This window comes from Schistocerca gregaria, chromosome 8, assembly GCF_023897955.1.
Source record: "Schistocerca gregaria isolate iqSchGreg1 chromosome 8, iqSchGreg1.2, whole genome shotgun sequence".
NCBI classification, from domain to species: domain Eukaryota; kingdom Metazoa; phylum Arthropoda; class Insecta; order Orthoptera; family Acrididae; genus Schistocerca; species Schistocerca gregaria.
The window spans coordinates 412,492,292-412,512,522 of NC_064927.1; the positions used below are offsets into that span (position 1 = coordinate 412,492,292).

General features: G+C 41.9%; 1 pseudogene; it reads right to left on the minus strand.

The window, feature by feature from the left end:
- Positions 1-9,261: 9,261 nt before the first annotated feature.
- Positions 9,262-9,379, minus strand: LOC126285629 (5S ribosomal RNA; annotated as a pseudogene).
- Between the last annotated feature and the right edge of the window lie 10,852 nt (positions 9,380-20,231).

Genomic DNA, 20,231 nt, shown 5'->3' on the forward strand with positions numbered 1-20,231 from the left:
TCACGCGGTCTGCACGTCCAGCACGAACGCTGGTCCAACTGAGGCGCCAGGTGGAAATGACATGGCAAGCCGTTCCACAGGACTACATCCAGCATCTCTACAATCGTCTCCATGGGAGAATAGCAGCCTGCATTGCTGCGAAAGGTGGATATACACTGTACTAGTGCCGACATTGAGCATGCTCTGTTGCCTGTGTCTATGTGCCTGTGGTTCTTTCAGTGTGATCATGTGATGTATCTGACCCCAGGAATGTGTCAATAAAGTTTCCCCTTCCTGGGACAATGAATTCACGGTGTTCTTATTTCAATTTCCAGGAGTGTATAAACCCATATTTCCTTTTGTAAATCATTATTATAAATTGTGTAATTCAGGCAAAGATCTTGAAGTGTTATTTAAGTAGGGAAGAGTATTAAAATTAAAGAACAAGATTGTAATTCATGTTGTGGCTCATGTTATATATTTGAGACATTATTTTCCTAATGTGATTTTAGGTCTAAAGTGTCCTCAAACTATTAGTAGAATGGATTTGCGTTTTATCACAGAAAATGCATATTAGGTTGGGAATTCAAATGACAGAGTTACAGATTTCTAAAAATATTTATACCATCTGAAATATTATAATATATTGAAACAGGTGCGTAACTCATTGTCACGTGAGTCATGTTACTTGCTACTTCTTGTTGGAAAAACTTTTTTCCTGCAAGCAGAGAAATGAAAATATGACATTATGTGCCAAATAAGAAAAACTTAACATTAACATTTCACTTTTCAAACAATATGAAAATTTATAAGAGCATGACATCTGGGAAAATGAGTTGTAAATTCAATTAAATGTCAGAGAAATTAATATATGCTCTTGCATTGACAACATCAAGTTGATTAATTTTCTTTATATTTTCGTCACATTTTACAGGCTGTTTCCAATAGTGACCAGTACACGCCATTGCACTAATTAAGTAAGAATTTCCAACAACTGCACGTACTTCTCCAGCATTGACCTTACTGTCATATTCTACTTCGCACCAGTCTCCAATTTTCACACATTCTATAGTTTCCTCAGTATGATGACCTGCAGCTGCAAAATTCTTTGGAGACAGCAGATATCTTCATAGAACTCCTTTCTTGTAGAGAAAGGGGTGAGTGCTTCTCGTGTTTGGTATTGATGGTGCTGAAGAACATATTTGAGCCAGATAAAGTTTCACATTGATTCCTTGAATTCATCAATAGACACATGAAAAACTACCATAGTTGTGGTACTTCGAGCTAGCTGAGTGAAAGTTGATGCATTACCTTGTATGAAGTTTCGTTTATTTACTGCATTCTGCTGCTAGCCGTTCTGCAACTGCGCCAATTCCATCTATGGCTTCTTTACTGTGGGATTCCAGTAGATTTCCACATTATGAAATGACTGAAATTGAGGTACAGCAGCTGTTATATATATGTTTTTAAATTATGAGGGAGCTCCATCAGACCAGATTGAAACTACCTTCACGTTTTCAGGTATAGTTGGCAGTACATTGTTAATGTAAACAATTGCAGCACTCCAGTCATGGCTTTAACCAGAGCACTATGTGACTTACACGGTGGCAAAATTGATTGACTAGGTTGGTGACCTTGCATCTTATGTTCCCTGTGTTTTCTAACTCAATCCCTATTTTTAGATCTTCTTTCTTCTAATAGCAGTGCTTGCTTATTGTTGACTAAATTGTAGAAACTTTGTTTCTGCTTCTACTGGCTTTTTCCAGCTTTTTCTTAAATTCTTCATATTTTCCTACACTCTGTAACTTTTCCCTTCTCCTACCTTGTCTTTCTGCTCCTGCTAAGGGCATACACTTCTTCTAATCTTAAGATAATACAACTGTGACTCAGATAATATGTGACTCACGTTACACATTTAAATTTCTGTTTTTACAATATTGGTTGAAACTGGGAAATTTTTAGTAGTGATACTAGTTGCACATTCACACTAAGAAGTAAATTCCTGAGCAAGATAAAGTTATCTCTAATATTTCTCTTGGCATAAAAACTTAATTACATGAAAGTGACTCATGTTACATGAAAGTTCATGTTGTTGTATTATGTTATTTACCCCAACCTATAATTTACCTACTTCAGTTTTATATTCTTTAAGCAGTATATTAGGGAATGTAACAGTAATATAAATAATGATATGCTAATTCTCATCTCCCAATTAGTTGAAATGGAGGTCCAAAATCTCCAATTATTCATACCCTCATCACATAAAAACATATGGCGTTATAAAAATGGATACAAATTATGAAATTTTAAACTTTTAAATACCGTAAGCGTGTCCTACTTTACATGAAATATCCCATTCCCCAAGGCAAGGGGTGGTTCCATTGCCTCCCTTTATGTCACCCCCTGAGGCGTTTTCGTATCCATTCTGAACGGTGGTGTGTCTGAATTATTTTCTGGGCCACCCATAAGGGAGCAGGTCATTTCAACGCTGGCTGTCGCTGTTCTAACCTCCATCGCAGAGGCGCCGAAAGAACGGGGTGAAATGTTGGTAAGAGGGGGTGTGCCGACCTTCCCGTCATGTGAAAGCTCAACGGCGGCACTGGGAAAAATTTCGGTGAAATTTCGTGCCAGTGTGACTCCATTAACCCACCTCACACCTCATATGAAACTGTCAGCTCTGACCTTGTTTCCCCCATAAGTCGACATCTTGCTGTTTGAATCGTCGACTAGCCCCTGGGTGACGTCACAGGGCTCCACGTTCTTGTACCAGTACAGAGGGAGGTTGTAGGCACCTTTGAGCAAAATTTAAAACTTTTGCGTCGCAATGGGCGACAGACACAGTGTTTCGGGAAAATGACTCTTTAACTGTGCTGCACAGTGTATAAAGGTATATAAGGATAGGGGGGGGGGGGGCGGTCTGGGGAGGGAGAGGTTACAACAGACGCATGACGAAGTACCAATCATAATATCGAACAAATACGAGGGGCCACCCAAAAAATTACCGAAATTATTTTTTAAAAGCTATGTATTTTCAAATTGTTTACAAAACAACCTTATCCCCTTCAAAGCACTCTCCAATACACTTAAAAGCCCTTTCACTCCCCTTTTCATGTGTGGAAATAAGAGAAAGTAAAGCGGAGGCAGGTCAGGCGAGTAAGGTGCGTGGGGCAGCGGAACCGTGCCATTTTTAGCCAAAAACTCTTCGAGATAGCTGTGTGTGCACGTGGTTTGTCGTGGTGGAAGAACTTGGCAGCAACCCTTTTCATTCCCAAATCTTCCATTAAAATTCTATGAACCGAGCTCCAAGATAACCCACTAATCTCTCTAATCTCTGATAGTTGATCAGTAGTCTGTCGACGCTCTGTGAGCACAAGCTCTCGATTGTTTTTAACTTTTTCATCGATTCGGACATTTTATAGACGTCCAAACGAGGTTTTTCACCAATCGACATCGAGCAAACCACTTGTACTCTTGAGTTTTTCCCATAGCGCCATCTTCGTAAGCTGTTTTCTACATCGAAACGGTTTCATCGGCATTTTTACGGAGTAGAAAACAAAATTCCGCAGCTGCACGTTGTCCACTTAAACTTGCCGTCGTAGAAAACGAAACCAGAACGAAGCAGCGCTAGCAAAAACAATCACTGCATATGAACAGAACAAGCCAGGTCGACAACACGGGCGGCACTGAACTGGCAGTGACTTGCGCCACACAAGCCTAGCGGCAGAAATGCGTACTACACAATCTCCGCGCACGACAATTTTATTGTTTTTCTTTTTCTTTTTGAGGGGCGGGGGTACTCCCCGTACATAAATTAAGCATGTAATAATCATTTCCTGACTTCACTACATATAAAATATGTGGCTGATAGATATCATTTTTTACACCACAGACGATGTTGTTTATGCAGACACGTCACAAAACAAAATAAGCTTTGGAACCAAGGCTTTCTTGTTTGTTATTGAGAGATACGAATACAACTGAACGGCGATGAAACGAGTTTACACTTGCACGGTCGGTGATCTGCACAGTAGAATCATCTGAGGAACATTGTGTGAACCAGAAATATCCTCGACACGCTGATATTACAATGCTACTCCAGGGATTAGTAACAGTAGCTTCCAAAACATCAGGATGTGCGCAAGCTTTATTTTAGACCAGCGAGTTCTCTGCGACAGCAAGTAATCCGACTCCTCAGAAAGAGGTCACGCAGATCGTATACAGCTGACATTTAAGGACCTACCAACTTGTCACAAGTGGTGCCGGAGGCAAAGCGTTTATCCCAGAAAGGAGGTGTCACCACCCTTTCAGAGCAACGGAGCATTTTCTGCTAGCCTAATTGGAAACCGCGAGAGTAGTATGGCGAATAAGGGGGGGCGGGAAGAAGAAACTCACCCCATCCAAGATCCACGAGCCAGCGCCGTCGAGGCGGCGTCTCCCCAAAGAACACCACGGGCCCTCCTCCGTTCTGTAGCCCCTACGTAATGTATATTCATTAAGTTGGGGCCGAGAGGGGCAGGGGGATTGTCTGCGGTGCAGTCTTTGCTGATTAGCCGCGAAAATTTCCCCGCACGGCTGCGGGAAGCGTTAGGGGAAGTATCCACTGACGCCCATTACCGTGGGGGCGAGGTAAATGTAGAACAGGGCAGCGCGCAGCCTCTGGGCGGGAATAAACACACGCGAGCCCATTACAGGAAAGGGCGAGAAGCGAAAAAGAGTGTTCCTGGCCGCCTACGCTTATTTTGTCTCCCCTTTAGCGCAGCCCTGCAGGATATTGCCACCGAAATGGAGGAGGAAAGAAATTAAAAGTGGAATTAAGAATGTTTATTCCGCAGCCTCATCTGAGATCGGAAATTCCCCCTAGTTTCACGCCGACCTGCAGCAAAAGCGAAAACAAAACAAGCCGCGAGTGATGGGGACAGGGGAGGCAGGCAAAGGGGGCGGACGATAAGGACAGAAAGAACAAAAAAGAGAGAGAGAGAGAGAAATGGGCTGGTTTCATTTCTGTCTGAACGGGCGTAAGGGGAATTGGAGCGCAGCTACGCCGGGATCATAATGGGCAAGTAAATAATCTGTGTTAGAGTGAGATAAGGCAGGACCGGTGGGAGGGAAGTGGGTTTGCGTGGAGACTTTGTAGCCTCATTACGAGGCAGCGAGATCTGGAAAGATGATTGCCCCTATATCGTAGGGCTCGTTTACACATTGTGTGGTGATAACGGGCCTCAGCTGGCAGCACATTGGGCACGCGTGCGAGATAAAACCGGTGCGGTGGAGGGTACTTCGTCGGACTGTGGGGGCGTGGCGGGTCTCGAGCTGGAAATTGTAGGCTTGCAGACCGCCAAATGCTAGCGTGCAAGTTTGCGCCGAAAGTTAAGTGTCGCAGACGACTTCCGTCGCCAGAGTATTTCTGGTTTCACATTTCTGGCTCAAGTACTGGCTTCGATCTTATGCGACTACTAGCGAACCTGGAAATGCTTCGCATTCGCTAAATATGTGTGGAAATGGGATATACGTCCCAATCTCCTTCTCTCCGCTTCATCTGTCTTTGTCCATATACTTCTTGTCCCCTCTCTCTCTGTTCACCTCCTTCCCCTCCCCCATTATTTGACCCTCTTTTCCTCCATCCCCCCTCCTTCACCATTTCCTCGCTTCTCTCTCTCTGTCCATTTCCTCTTCGCCTCCCTTTCTCTGACCATGAGCGTTATTTATTGTTATTTCAAACGAAACGTCTATTGGGAATTGAACAGTAGCGGCTGCTGTGTAAGAGCACAAGAGCACGTGAACACCCTAACTTTCGACACCTTGCGGACTATTTTTCTTTGAATGCTGTTAAACGTAACATAGACGCTGCAGTCTGAAAGGCGGCACTTAAATCGACCGTGCTACTCCTCATCTGGACGGTTGCGCGCACACCTTTAGTTTTGCACGTTTTAAGGAGCTTTTGCACATGCGCAATTCGCGTGACGTAATTGCCTTGCGGGCCAAATTCATACGGATTTGATAAACAACGTGCACGGTTCACGATGTGCACAGCTGACCCTTGCCAGTAAACTGGAAGTTCACATCTGTGTCACCAGGTGGTAGCACACCGTGGCAGACTTTTATCCCCGTTTGCTCGGCATAAGTACTGCAAGATGACAGCATACTTTTCAGTGTAATGCATCATATTTTTATTATTCTTTTCTTTTTTCCCTCATTCTTTTCTTTTGTGCCGGCGATGCTGTTGGGTCATAAACAAAACAAGTAGAGATACGCTCTTCAATTTTTTAGTTTCTTTATATTCATCTGTTTGCCTCTATAAGTGGTAGGGCGTGGACGAATTATGAGTTCCGCCGAGTTAATAGTGTTCAAAATTTGTATTCCAAGTGTACATTAAAAAGTGTTAACGAGATAGCAAAGTATATTCGTACATTCAAGACGAGGATACCAATCTGTTCATCATCCCCCGACGCGCCGAGAATCCTGCATCGAGAGGATCGAAGCAGACAAGAATAATTTGCGTGAGCTGGAGAGGGGCGATGTGGAACCAGTGTTGTCATACCAAGCTCTATGCACAATGGCGGTAACAAGAAAAAGAAGATTCGGCCGGAGTGGCCGAGCGGTTCTAGGGGCTACAGTCTGGAACCGCGCTACCACTACGGTCGCAGCTTCGAATCCTGCCTCGGGCATGGATGTGTGTGATATCCTTAGGTTAGTTAGGTTTAAGTAGTTCTAAGTTCTAGGGGACTGATGACCTCAGAAGTTAAGTCCCATAGTGCTCAGAGCCAAGAAAAAGAAGTACGTAAATTTAAATGCTGAGTATATGTATTGAATTTTGAGGGTCTGTTGGTATTAATGCCAGTTAAAGTTCACTCAGGATATACTGGGTGTCCGAAAAGACTTCCCTGATTACATAAATTGATAACTCAGGCTAGAAGTAAGATATAAATATGAAACTTGTGTCGAATTGTTTACAACTATCGAAGTTTTTTTTCTGTGTTAGGTTCGCAGTGGATGAGGAGCAGTGCCCAAGACGCCATGTTAACCAATCAGGAGAAGGCACAGTGTGTCTTGTGGTACCATGAGACACGATCACCAACCACAGTGCAGAGTCGCCTCCAGACAACATTTGGAAGGAATCCACCTGATGTCAAGAGCATTAAAGCCTGGTATGAGAAGTTCAAGAACACTGGATCGGTTGCTGACCTTCCGAGGTCTGGTCGACCAAGAACCTCAGCAGACAGGGTGGAAGCTGAAGGCAGTCTTTCTTGCGAAGTCCGAAGAAATCGGTGATCAGGGCCTCACGTGAATTACAGATGCCAAAAAGCTCTCTCCATGACGTTTTACACAAACGTTTATTGTTTCGAGCATACAAAGTGCAAATCGTTCAGGCCTTGTTGCCCAATGAAGGTACACGTCGATATGACTTTGTGGTCGAAATGCTTTCACTTATTGAGGACGATGATGGTTATCTCAGATGAATTGCCTTTTCCGACGAAGCGACCATTTTTGTCAGTGGAGTAGTGAATCGCCATAATGTGCACATTTGGGGTACACAACCCCCTGGCGAGGTCATGGAGTGCACCAGAGGCAGTCCAAAGGTGTATGTTCGGTGCGCGCTATTCCACGATCGAATTATCGGGCCATTCTTCTTCGCTGAGGCTACCATCACATCTACAATGTATCTGGACATGTTGCAACTGTATGCTGTTCCTCAGCTGCTTCAGTATCACCCCGATGTCTTGTTTCAGCAAGACGGTGCACCGCCTCATTGGGGTTTGGACGTCCGTGCCTATCTCGATATGCCCTTTCCTGGGCGATGGATTGGTCGTGATGGGCCAACGGTTTGGCCTCCACGCTCTCCTGACATAACCCCATTAGACTTCTTCTTATGGGGTTATGTCAAGGGCGAGGTCTACTGAACACGTGTACCAGATCTTGAAACCCTGCGGCAACGGATAACCACAGTCGTTGAATCGATCCCTCCAGTGATGTTGGCTAATGTGTGGACGGAAATTGAATATCGCCTAGATATGCTACGTGCTACCAAGGTTGCTCATGTGGAAGTTTACTGATGAGCGAAAAAAACTTTGATAGTTTGTAAACAATTAGACACCAGTTTCATATTTGAATCTTACTTCTAGCCTGAGTAATCAATTTATGAAATCAGGGAAAGACTTTTCGGAAACCCTTTATGTACATTTCAAATTTTTTTCAATTATTCTTTTAAAAATTTCTTTTTTTAGTTGTTTAAGCAGCAATTATTAATGAGTTTCCATTATATATTACAATTTATTCCTCCCCGAAAATATTCATCAGATATGCTAATTCACTCACTACATACTGTTTAAAGTCACATCGTATGTCAGTTCTACTGACAGTAAACCTATTTTGTGGGTTTCTGGACGAGTTATAGTACAAAAAGTTATGAATTTTATCATACAGTAACCCATTTGAGGCTCTGAGAATCATAAGGGCCTCAAGCACACCACCGTCGACTGTAAGACTGTAGCACTTATTCATAACTCAGAATTCTGTTGATCTTATGGTGAGTCAGGTTTGTCTGTACTGTAGGCTCACACTATATATATGAAAATTCACGAAGTACTGACTCAGTGGCTTCTCCGGTATTCACTTAAGTGTGCGATCGACAGGCGGTGTGTTTTGGACCCTTATGGATCTCAGCACCTCATCTGTATTCTAGTCAAGTGACCATGTTGAAAGACATTACCATTTCTATTTAATCATTTCCACAAGCGGCACTTAGTGTGTGGAGTTGCTAGTTTACTGTGCGGGAATCGGGTTTCGTGTGCACTGTAAACATGAGCTATGTTGAATGTAACAGAAAATTAAAGCTGTGAGGATGAGTCGTGAGTTGTGCTTGGGTAACTCACTCAGTTGAGCACTTCAGCAAAGGTCCCGAGTTCGTGTCAAGTTCCGGCGCACAGCTTTAATCTGCAGGATGTTTCACTAACGGCGCAGACTACGCTGCGGAGTGAAAATCGCATTCTGGGCTAGAAAAGTAAATTACCAGGAAAAGTTAGCCGTAAATGGACTAGGGCCTCCGAGAACAGGTCCTTTTATTGAGATAGTAACTGCAAAAAGCACTCCGTCATCAGACCACAAGTGGCCCATCGGGACCATCCGACCGCCGTGTCATCCTCAGCTGGGGATGCGGATAGGAGGGGCGTGTGGTCAGCGCACCGCTCTCCCGGTCGTTACGATGGTTTTCTTTGACCGGAGCCGCTACTATTCGATCGAGTGGCCCCTCAACGTGCATCACGAGGCCTAGTGCACCCCGAAAAATGGCAACAGCACATGGCGACCCGGATGGTGACCCATCCAAGTGCCGGCCTCGCCCGACAGCGCTTAACTTCGGTGATTTGGCGGGAACCGATGTATCCACTGCGGCAAGGCCGTTGCCGAGATAGTAACTGCAAGCGAACAGTTGATAAGGTTGGTTGGTCGGTTTAAAGAGGTGGGACGGGACCAAACTGCTAGGTCATCGGTCCATTTAACAAGGAAGTGTACAGGTAGCACAAGTTGCTGTGTGGCTGCAGCGGAAGAGTATCCGATTTTCAGCTTGCAAGTAATTTCGTAAACTAATACATCTGTTAGGGATTTTGGACATTTGTCTGAAAAAAATGGAATAGCATTTAAACTCCCATTTACACAAAAAAAATGCGAAATGGAGAATTGCGAAACTTTACACATTATTTCGTTATTGCCCTAAATTGTACTTAATTATGTACACAACAACAAAATTCCGCAAAAAACAGTTCTGTCTTATGTCATATAAATTACGCATTTTATTACAATTATTATTACTGTTTTTATTATTATTGGCAGTGGCTGCAGCTACATAAACTTGTTGATAAGCATGACTTCTATACAGCAGTTGCTACTAATTTCACACACTCAAATTTATCTGACTAAATAATTTGTGAACATCCAGAATGCACAGTCACGAGCCACCATTGGAACTGAAGTTGCTTTAAATGAATGGGTTTATGAGTTGGTATCATTGGTACATCCGACTACGGTGAGGATAGTACCTTCAATGGCAATGTTTGGCATAGTTTTGATCTACGAACGGGTAGGACTACAAAGATTCGGACGATTCAGATTCAGTAGCGGATTTGTAAACATAAGCCGATAAGCCATAAATACAATTATCTTGTTTTCTGTCGAAAAGGATGACGATGAAAACAAAACAGTGCAATGTTGTGAATAATTTTTTTGTTTAAAACTGTGTGTTGGGAGAAAGGATATAAACGGGAGAAACAATTTGTCTAGTGATTTAAATTGCACTCCTATCGTAGTTAAAACTGACTGCGAGAAAGGAAGAAAGAAAGAAAGAAAGTGAAACTGCTAATTTTCGAAGAACAGTATTTTTCTTCTTGCAGTCGGTTATTAGAAGAAAAAAAAACCATGATAGCCTATGTCTATTGGAGTGACGTGTAAAAACTTGAAGTAAATGAGTCAGTAAATTTTAGAGGTTTCCTCCTAACAATTTTCTCCTTTTATATTATATATTGTATTTATTAATTACATTTATTAAAGAATTATATATCACATGTCCAACCTAACGTTTATGAAATCTGAAATAAATCGATCGAGAAACTTACGCTATTTTTATGTAGAATATATATTTTAAAAAATTTAGCTTATCTCCGTTCGAATGTTTATTAGGGCATTGTGTAAAGCTCTGACGTAAGTCAGTCAAGAACTTTTCGAGATTTTTGGTATCAACGTTAAACAACGTCTTGTCTTTATGTAGTAGTATATATAACACATGCATGGTTCGTTTCGCAGATCGTTGATGAGGTAATAAGTAGAGGTAATTCTATCACAATTTAAGTAATTTTTGGCAACATAAATGTTTAATTAGTAGCATAGCTGACATATGTTGGTCATATTCGCTTCTAACACTGACGTGACCAGTCTTTCCCCAGCCCCCTCTCATAGAGGCCTTTAGTGCGCTCCTTTCACCTGTCCACTCTCTCCGCTGCATTTAAGAGCGAAATTCCCATTGAACTCTTAATGTTAACACTCTTGCTTTTAATGTCTCCGAAGATTGTTTTGACTTTTCCATAAGGTGAGTCAATCCTTCCGACAGTCATTTCTTTTTCGATTTCTTCACATTTTTCATGCAGCCTTAGCTTCCCTGCACTTCCTATCTATTTGATTTCTAAGTGACATGTATTTCTGTATTCCTGAATTTCCCTGAATATGTTTGTACTGAAGTATTTCTTCTGTTACCCATGATTTCTTCTCAGTTACTTTCTTCGTACCTACGTCTTTCTTTCCGTCTTGTGTGACCAACGCTTTTAAGAAATGCCCATTCCTCTACAACTGTACTGCAAGAGGTCCATGATTAAAGAATTTGTTGCTAGCACACTCGAGCTGATGCAATTTCGATGGATTGCTCACGTGCTGCCTGCGATATGTAAGCTATAAGAGAATCTGAGACCAAAGAGCAGTGTTGACTGCAGTAGGAACTGTGTGGCAGTAGCAGTAAGTAGTAGCTAGCAGTCGTGTGTATAGAGTTGTCTGGGTCGGTCGTGGTGGAGCGATGGCGGAGCCTGAGCGTTGTAGTATAAGGTAAAAGCAGCGTCGCGCATATGTAGTATTGGTATATTAAGTCCCATGTAAATGTTTTAAAGAAAATCTCTTGATAATAATCTTTCTCATAAAAAGTAACTTTTGACAATCATTCATTTCAATTTAAAGAATTTACTAATTTCTCCAATCCATGGTCATCCCGATTATTGCTAAGAAAAATCAGTTGTTCTTTTATACATGACCAATCTATCGGCCAGTATTGCACTGGGCTGTGCCAGAAAAATTTATTATAAGAGCAGATATATATGCGTTATCCGGCGACTTGATTGAGGTAAGAATTTTCTTTTTTTTTATTCGGAATAATCTTTCAGGGCCATGACGCAGCACTGCTGACGTCCAAAATTTACCAGTTTAAATTCACAGTCAATTATTGAAAGGTTATTTAAGCGAGTCGCAATTTAATTGAGAGGTTAGTCACATTGTATTATTGGTAGGTTACGGAATTTATCTGTTGGTAGGTTAAGCTAAATGTCAATGTTATGGTTATATTTTTTACTGTTGGAAGGTTTCGGAACTTTTACTGTTGGGAGGTTACACTAAATGTGAATATTATTTATATATTATTTTTTTATTGTGGGGAGGCTACAGTACTGTCTACTGAGCTATTACCTATTGCAGCATCTATAGCTTCAGAGAACGCGAATCTCTTCATTCCCTGATACATCCATATCCCACGTTTTTTCACATTAATTCTTCCTGGCTAGTCTCTTAAACTTAAGTCTACTCTTTATCACTACTAAATTGTGATCTGAGTCTTTATCTGCTCCTGGGTCCGCCTTACAATTCAGTAGCTGATTTCGTAATCTCTGCCTGACCATAACGTAATGTAACTGAAATCTTGCCGTATCTCCGGCCTTTTCCAAGTATACCTCCTCCTCTTGTGGTTCCTGAACAGAGCATTCGATATTACTAGCTGCTATGTATTGCAGAACTCAATTAGTCTCTCTCCTCTTACTCCTTTTACATTCCTAGTACCAACATCATATTCTCCCGTAATCCTCTCTTCTACTCTTTCCCCTACAACCGCATTACATTCCCCCATGACTTTTAGATTTCCATCTCTCTTCATGTGCTGGTTGCATTCTGCGTAAATTGCTCGTGATAGCGTTTCACCTCTCCCCCTGTTAGCTGTTCGTGTTATACTTACTTTTATGTTGCGACTTGCATCTATAGTCATGTCCCAGGAGAAAGCTTAGTATCACTCGAATTAATATTAAATTAACAACAGTCTCAGTTGCATTGCTTACCTTTATTTACCTAGGTTTCAGTTGGAATAACCCAACCTTCTTCTGAATAAAAGGAACTACGATTTTCTTTTATTCTGAAGAAGGTTAGGTTATCCCAACTGAAACCTAGGTAAACATTGCAACCGAGGCTGTTGTTAATTTAAAATTAGTATTTATACAGTTGCTGACAGGGCCGCGAAATGTTGAAAATATAATCACTCGAATCTTGAGCAAAGTGACGTCAAAGTGATGTGTCCCCCAATGCGACCGCCAGAGTCTATAGCAGTCGACGAATGGACAACTTTGGCGACGCCGTATTTGGTTGTTTTTCTATTATAGCTTTCTTGTTATGGCAGTCTGCCTTTTCAGGCCAAAGGCGCACTGAATATTTATCGCAAACACCTCACGCGTGGTATGGTTTGCTACCATGAAAAGTCAGTTAATGAAACATCAGCGGAAAAAACCTTTAGGAGATTCTAAGATGAATGCTATTATTTTTGACTGGTGCATCGATTCCGTATGTCTCGTGGTTAGGTGGTTAGAGGCGTCATGTAGCTGAATCGTAGGTAGTATGTTTACAACCAGCTATATGCTAATTTTTTTCATATTTCTATTTTCAACATAATCTGGGACTTGTTTATTAATGTAATTAAAGTATGTTCTGCAATATTTAATTTTATCTACAAATAAGAACACGTTCTCTCAGGAATGAGTTTTTCGATTTTATAATTTCAGTTTGATTAAAAAAACAAAAGATGACACAGCTGCGAGTGAACGAGCAGTAACGGCAGTTATATTATCGACTGTCTAAAATATTTAACTGGGTATTTTCCGCACGGTTTTCGTGGCTCCACACGTACACGGAAGAAACAAATAACATTCGCAATTAATTAGGTCGACTGCTATCAATTTCCATGGTCGCATCAAGTAATACGTCATTTTGGCGTCACTTTTGCGCAAGATTCTCCCAATTATAGCCATGCCGCAGTTCAAAGATAACCAATGCCAGAGGATAGGCTACACCACCCCTGGCTGGGTCAGCGGCACGCTTAGATGGAGCTTCTTTCCTATCTCGTAATTACTGAGAGGTTCTTGCACAGTGAACATACCACCTGACTGCGAAAGACTCCACGTCACCCCTGTTTACAAGAATATCAGATTATCGGTCAAATTCATTGTAAACGTACTAGAATTATCTTCATATTGCACCATGTTTCTAAGCGTGGCCCACTCATCAGGCAAAAATGGCAATACAAAAATATTTTTACACAATGACGAAGTCATACCTCGAAACTCGTTGCAATACTTTTAGCAAGATACCAAAAAACTCCAGTTGGCCGGCCGGAGTGGGCGAGCCGTTCTAGGCGCTACTGTCTAGAGCCGCGCGACCGCTATGGTTGCAGGTTCGAATCCTGCCTCGGGCATGGATGTGTGTGATGTGCTTAGGTTAGTTAGATTTAAGTAGTTCTAAGTTCTAAGGGACGGATGACCTCAGATGTACAGTCCTATAGTGCTCAGAGCCATTTGAACCATTTTGAGCAACTCCTTGCCCCAAGAATTAAATTCCCGATCTCCACCTGAGTGCCAGGCAAATGACTTTGCACTAACAAGCAGATAGTGGGTAGGAGATGTGAATTAATAGCTCGAAACTGAAACATATTTAAAATTTATTTAACTTAAAGCAGTCTAATCATTTGCCTTTTCAGCAATGGCTCGACATTTTTGTCGTTTAGTTGGATCATTTCCATTTTCTTCCATTTTGCAGATTGTTATATATGCTGTTGATTTTATATGTAGGGAGAGATATAAAGATTTTTAATGAAATCAACGTCACATTGTTTTCTGTTCGCTCAATCGTATCGCTGTGTCTTCAAAACAATCCTATCGATGTCAAATTCTATAAATACACAAAACAGGACGTATACATCTCACGGCACTCCTTCCAGTGCAGATACCTTCCCGCAACTAGCTGCACAATTCCTGCTGACGCCATTAGCTTTTTTTTCAGTCATTCACTCTCACCGGTCTCTGACTGGTTTTATGCGGCCTGCTCTGAATTCCTCTCCTGTGATAATCTTTTCACCTCAGAGTTGCAACTGCTACCTATGTGCTCAATTATTTGCTTTACCTACCCCAATCTCTATCTTCCTTTGCAGTTTTTGCCCTCTACAGCTCTCTCTCTAGTACCATAGGACTTAGTACCTGATGTCTTAGCAGATGTCCTATCGTCTTGTCCCTGTCCGTCATTAGGTGACGAGCATATACTGCAACATTATGCAAAATGCTTTACGTACAACGTAACTTCATATTAGAAGTAACCACATTTTTAAAATCGTTATACATCTTTCCGCCAACGTTCACGGAAGATCTTTTTGTTATAGCTTGTGCTCTTGATTCTTTAAAGAGTCGAACTCCCACGTGTAAAACAGCTTCAAACGTCTGATTACAAACGAATTAAAGCGTTAAATATTTGACGTTATGTGTGTAAAACCTATATGGCTAAAGATGCAAAAACCTAATAACCCAATAGGGAAATTCATACATAAGAAAATGTTGCTGACTCTAACATACAGAATATTGATGAAGGCTGCTCTGCCATTTTAAAACTGTAAAAGAACTTCAAAACTTTTATTAGAGAAAAGACAAAATTTTAAAAATATTTTCAAGTTCTGTTACAGATTTTTAATGATATTAAATTCCTCATCAATCTTTTGTATCTCACTAGCTGTTACCTGATGCTGCACTCGAGTACAGTTGCAGTGAGTGATGGTATGTACGGTATTGTACGTGCAATAACGTCTTCTGCCTGTGTGGGTAAGCATAGCACAGCCGAGCGGTACGTGCAGAGGGACATTCGTAATTTCGCGTCAATGGTGTGTTGGAGCGAAATGCGGTTGGCATCCCTGCACACGCCTGTGTTTAATGTGTAACACGGTCTGACTGTTAGACTCTAACATAACAGTCGTGACACTCACTGCTGTAAAAGTTGTTACCGTAAGACAGATGGAGCGACACTAGCGCTCCAAGCGGCGAGTAAGCTGAACCTCAGACCCGTTGTAAGCATAATGTTTGTTTTGCATCAATTTCCTACGTAATTTACGAAATATTCGAGTTATTTTCTTGCCTCCATGGGTTTGTGTAGTATCAGAAGGCATATATGTATCTAAAAATGATTCTAAAATAAGCGCAAGTATGGACAAAAGCCATGAATCGAGTGGCAAGCTACAACACATTTGTGAGGAAACACTTGTGACGTTGGATAGAATTGCAGCTTATCTATTTGATATCAAAAGTATATAAACACACAGATTCACACGTAAGAAGCACATGTACCTCTACAAGCAAAAGCGATCGACAGTTCATTTATCGTTCTGTAGTCCTACTGTGTTTGTCATTTTCGCCAATTTCCACAAGTACGACCTTCATCTTTATATTATTCTACGTGGGACAAGCAACTGCCAAATGTATATGTGTATGTCGAAAACATAATAATGAGTTGATTACATTACATTCCACGCAAAACCAAATATTTGAATAATTTTCAAACAATCTGTCAGTGGACAAGGTGCTAACAAAATAATGTCATCACACGAAGGAAGCAAGGAAAATTATGTGGCTAACAACAGAAGTGAATGAAATACATACCAAACATTACGATTTTGTAAGACACGAATAACTGCACTTAATCTAACCACTTCATCCTCTTTAACACAGCAGATCTGTGTTGACGATTCATACGGATCTGGCACTGATACATGGAGAGCTGAACTGGCTGCTTCTGTGTCATAGGACTGTTTTACAGCTTTAGAGGGATTGTCCAATCTTTGTGACAGTTTCCTCTTCATCTTCAGTTGAGGTGGCTTATTTGGGATGTCAAACAGTGTGGGTACTGCATTCCACACTAGTTTATTATTGTCTGCGTTCATGAACGGTTCTGTTCGAAATGCAGCGAACAAAACCTAATATTATATAGGTAAACTGGGTCTTTTATTATAAGGTCTTCTCGTCTGCTACTAACTAGCCATTTTCTGCTCCTAAAACGAAACATTAATCATTAATAACATGTAGTTTGCAAGTGAATCCTCACGATACAGTTTAGTAACTTGATGGTATATACCTCTCAGGATCCTTAGGAAACCTAAAAAAAAAGAGCTGTATTGTCTTCTTCCTGTTGTTGCTGAAATTTATTGCCCTACAAACGCTACCGCTTGTAAAAAAACCATTGTAAAAATCAAAATAAACAACCACTACTCGTTCCATAAAAACACGGGAGAACTGCCGGATATCAGTAACGTCCTGCTACGGTATTTCGGCGCACAGACTTCTGGCCGTTTTCAGGTGAGTACCACTGTAGTAGTACTGGCGAGTACTTGCTGAGCTCCGCTATTTAAAGCCGTACTGAGGTAACATTGCGCATGCGCTGCTCAGCGTGCTCGTTCATAACGGCTCCGTGCGCTGCGACTCGAGCCCTCCACTGCGAAAGCTTGACGTATCGATATCAGGTCGATTTTCATCTTTATGCAGATAACTACGTCGACTACGAAGTTTCTCTATTACAGGATTCCAAGCAGAGTTTAGCTGATAACCGTTATCTCGATTGACGAGAGTCTCGTTGTCAAACAATCTTATTTCTACAGATTCATTGATAATCGAGTTCCAAAAGTTTGATGTATGGGCCTAAATTTTTGTGTCGTTGTAATTCAAGGAATGGTCCGTGGAAATACAATGTTCGGCGATTGCGGACTTGGTGGGTTGTAGAAGGCGAGTATGCCGTTGGTGTTCCACAACGCGTTCCTCCACAGTTCGTGTTGTTTGCCCTATATATGATTTGCAGCATTCTCACGGAATTTTGTAAATACCTGGTTTACGCAGGCCCAGGTCGTCTTGAACGAATCCCACCAATGATGAAATTTTGGAAGGAGGGCGAAAGATGACTCTCACTTGATACTTTCCGAATATTCTGCCTATCTGTGAATAAATATTCCCAATAAATGGTAGATAAACAGTCGACCTGAAGGCCTCTTCCTCTTCCTTGTTCTGTCGTTTGTAGGTCTTCACCACTCTGTCCACTTGCCTAGGCAGGAAGATGGTTGCTGCCATTTTTAGACGTCTTGGTGCGACGGAAGAGTGATGGCACACTTGGTCACTCGGTGAACGGAAAGCCCTCTCATACAGACCTGTATCTACCAGCTACTAGTTGCCACCATCCAGCACAAACAATGGGCGTTCTCAAAACCTTGATCCACCGTGCCCATACTATCTCTGACGCCGACAGTCTTCAAGCGGAACTGGAACACCTGCAAAAACTATTTTTGAAGAATGGCCTTTCAACTAGGCAAGTGAACAGAGTGATGAAGATCAGTATGCCGGGAAAGCTTTAAGCATCACATAAAGCAACTCTACGGGCAGGAAGTGATGGAATGTATTCGAATATTCGACAAGTTACGTGAAAGAGGAGCGAGGCTGCTGAGCTCATTGATATTCTTATTAAGTTGCAGAGACAAGGGCATTATTCCAACGTTTGCCAAAATTGTGCATTTCATAAATATCACTGCTGCAAACAACATCAAACGTAAAGCTATCATGGCTTTGGTGAGAGAAAGGATTTGTTTTACTCGGCGTGAATTGGATTCTATATCAAAGGACATGTTCCACATACATTTGGAATTGGCAGCAAGACTATCTTCTCTGTCGTGGGACTGGGTGGATGGTATGACATGGGCTAAAGCCAACTGGAGCCATGATAAAGCTGTGACGAGCAAACTGCCGAGACTGACAGACTTTCTAAACAGATGCAGCAGGAAGTTCCAACTCGACGATCTGTTGTTAATTTGACAGAGAAAACTTTAGATGACGCGACTGTGTCTGTTCTAGCAGAAGGACTGAATTTTGCATCCACGCCTGTTTCACCGCCACTAGTGGATTTCATCAGTGCCATCGAAGAAGCTGTACGCCGTCTTGATACAGATAAAGCGGAGGAAGTTCGCCGAGAGTCTTGCCGTGGATTGACCAGGGGTGCACCAACGAAGAATAACATCTCGCCCATGGTGAGGATAGCCCTCCGCAATTTTACGAGTAGATGTGGATACAGTAGTCTTAAAATCTGACAAAGGAAACGCTACTGTCCTCATACCAACGGATGACTATATTAATAAGATCAATGTTTTATTATGTGATTCAACGTATCGCAAAATCGATAAGGATCCCACCAGACGAGTGGTGCGAAAAACAGCAGAGCTTTTATCAAATAGTTCTCCACCGAAGGAGGTCATCAAGAGACTGAAACCAAACAGTTCAGTTCCACCTAGGCTATACGGACTGTCTAAGATCCACAAGGAAAATGTGCCATTACGTCCAATTGTGAGTAATATTGGAGCAGCCACCTACGACCTAGCAAAATTCTTGGCATCTTTGCTCAAACCAATGATAGGCAAGTGTGCACATCACATAAATAATTCTGGTGTTTCTATCAGTCGACTTCAGTCACTACAACTGCAAAGAAATGACTTATTGGTCAGTCTTGATGTGGTTTCACTGTTCACAAAGGTGCCTCTGGTGGACTCACTACACCTCATTGGCAATATGTTTTGTGCGGACATTACAGCGTTGTTTGAGCACACTCTCTCCTCTACATATTTTATATTTAACAACGAATTTTACGAACAATCTGACGATGTCGCTATGGGGAGTCCTTTGTCTCCCCTGGTGGCCAATCTTTTTATGGAGGATTTTGAGGAGAGAGCACTCGACTCTGCCACTTTTAAACCTACGGTATTTTGGCGGTACGTTGACGACAGTTTTATAGAGTGGCCTCATGGTCTGGACCGTCTCCAAGAATTTTTACGTCACATGAACTCCATACATGAAAACAAAAGTTTATGATGGAGATAGAGAAAGATGGTTGTCTGCCATTTTTAGACGTCTTGGTGCGACGGAAGAGTGATGGCACACTTGGTCACTCGGTGTACAGAAAGCCCACGCATACAGACCTGTATCTACAAGCTACTAGTTGCCACCATCCAGCATAAACAATGGGCGTTCTCAAAACCTTGATCCACCGTGCCCATACTATCTCTGACGCCGACAGTCTTCAGCAAAACTGGAACACCTGCAAAAAGTATTTTTGAAGAACGGCTTTTCACCTAGGCAAGTGAGCAGAGTGATGAAGACCTACAAACGACAGAACAAGGAAGACGAAGATGCCTTCAGGTCGACTGTTTATCTACCATTTATTGGGAATATTTCTTCACAGATAGGCAGAATATTGAGAAAGTATCAAGTGAGAGTCATCTTTTGCCCTCCTTCCAAAAATTTCATCACTGGTGGGATTCGTTCAAGACGGCCTGGGCCTTCGTAAACCAGCTGTTTACAAAATTCCGTGTGAATGCGGCAAATCATATATAGGGCAAACAACACGAACTGTGC